The sequence below is a fragment of the Penaeus japonicus genome, unplaced genomic scaffold (assembly GCF_977035675.1).
Source record: "Penaeus japonicus unplaced genomic scaffold, GWHDUDI00000001_assembly GWHDUDI00000011, whole genome shotgun sequence".
In the NCBI taxonomy this organism is placed as follows: Eukaryota; Metazoa; Arthropoda; class Malacostraca; order Decapoda; family Penaeidae; genus Penaeus; species Penaeus japonicus.
Genome location: NW_028234413.1, coordinates 13,076,892 through 13,079,391, shown reverse-complemented (window position 1 = coordinate 13,079,391; position 2,500 = coordinate 13,076,892).

Sequence of the window (2,500 nt, the reverse complement as noted above, 5' to 3'; positions counted from 1 at the left end):
ATTTGCACGAGTTTCCCATGTGTAAGTTCGTCCTCATCCCGTTTTCTTTGGCGAGAGAACGTGTCCAATATTTGAACTTCGGGACCGGGAGATGATGAAAGGCAAACTTAGTCTTCAGAAGTGTAGCTTACGATGACCAAATTTTTTTTACAGAGGAAAAAATGATAAATGAAAAAATAGAGGAATGGAGAACATATGTTTTTTTTACCCCTCGAGGCAGAGTGTAAGAATGGAGAGAAAGAGGGAAAAGGAAGAAAGAACATGTATTGTTTAGTATTTAAAGACAGACATAAAATGACAGGTTTGCTTCTAGATTGAAGTACGGGAAGATTAATTAAATAAAATACAAAATAAAACAAGAATAGAAAAAAAAAGTTAATGGTGTGCAGATCAAGAAAATATGAAGCGATAGATTTTGCTTTTTATTGAAAAAGAGAGACAATGAGCAAGAGTGGAGAGAGAGATGAAGACGAAACATCAAAGAAAAGAAAAATGAAATAGTTTGCCGGTTGGAAGAAGGTATATTCATGGACGTACACATACTCTTCACTAAGCTTGTGTTAAGCAATTGCTTTTGTTTCGTGTGGGAGCCGCATTCTGAACACAACGTCGGCTAAACGTTTTTACATTATTACATCTAATAACCTGCCCACATGTGCCTTTTATGAGACCTTCTTGAATATACTGTGAAACAAGCTATTCCCAAAACTAGGTATTACGTATGTTTCTGGAATGTTTACTTCGCTTATGTTCCGTTTGAATATTCTTTTTGTAATTAACAGGGTGCAGTAATGACGATGATAACGGTATTATTGATACGCAATTACTGTTATTGAATCATTACTACAAGTATATTATCATTAATCTCACTGTTTTTTCCTGTTTTATAACCATCACCATGATCAAAACAGCTAGAATCTTTCATCACGTCCTTACGTTATTGCAGATCATCACACATCACTTCACAAACTAAACGGATATTATTACAAATCCGATGAATAACATAAAGGCTTAACTGCAGCAGTCTCCGTGCCGATCCACACTAATAACACAACAGTGTGTTTTCACTTGTAATAATCCCATGCAATGTGGCGAGCACTGTCGTAAGTTCTATGTGAATGAATTCTGTGTGGGCTTGACTTTCATACCCTGGGTAGAATATGTGAAACTATACAGAGCAACATGAATGAAACACGAGCTCGCGTATGGACCATTAACTAAGATTGAAATTACAATCACCAAATTGCCTTTTGGCATAGCGTAACGTTCTCTTCCTGTACCATAAGCTAAGAAAAAAAACAAAAAAACTACAGAGATTCAATTAACTATTAAACGCATGTATTTATGGGTGTACTCAAGCATCCACTAATACAAATATCGTAGAATCTAAATATCCACCACTTTAATATCGTTGGCCGCTTAGACTGTCAAAAAGGTATGGACGTTATGTTATTACAAGTGCTACTGTTTCGAAGAGTTTAATGTACAATGTAGTTTTGCAGTTCGTACATTCACTTTGCCGATGTGGAATTCCACGAAATTGTATCAAACCAAACTAACATTCGGCATTATTTGATCTAAATAGAGGAATATCTTTACAGTCGTGTTTATTACGAAGGAGAGATAGAAACGTAATTTCGCCTGCCAGCGCACCTTCCCCATCCACTGAATTAATATCCGTCGGCACAGACTCGAAAAAAGACGCTCCGGTTCATTCTTTGTGATGTCTCACATGAGTCGACTCCAAAGAATGAAACCTTGAGCTTTACTGACAAACCTTGACATATTTAAGGAGTGCAGTTATTACTTGTATTTTACAAGTTGGTGACATTCATCAAAGAGTGTGTAAAGAAAATTCTTAGGTTGGCGCAAAGACGATCTAAAATTAAGTTCCCACTTGAACTAGAAGAAAAAGAAGAAGAAAAAGAAAAAAGGGAGGAAATGAAGGTGATATGAATACTCGTTTCCCTCGAGGAGGCCTATCGAACCTTCCACGTGACAGATTGAAATTCAGTGTATGTATACCAAGGTCTTAGAAGGTTCTTTATAGACCTTGATATTTACCATGGCAAAAAATGAATTGTTCATTATAATCGGAAGGAGTGGAGAGCAGAACTGATTTGGGACAGATAAAGTGCACGAGGAACTTACTCATTTGATTATATATAATCCTTAGGCGAACATTATAATTCTGAAATTAATATAGAAGGAAAACAGTATATATATTAATCTTACATGTGTGTCAAAATAGCAACACTGAAAGTTTCAGTTGGTGACCATTTGCCTCGTCAAGTAACTACATTGGCTCTATTGTTGTTACCAGACCCAGGCTTTGCATTCCAAAGGAAGGCATGAATTTCAAACAGTTCAGACATGAATATCCGATTGGAATCGGGAAAAAAAATGGTTAAGGTACCGTACAGTTTTCCACTCTTTGATCGAAAGGAACGCCAGAACCATAAATCATATAACTAAAAATAAAAAGTAAAAAATGTGAGAT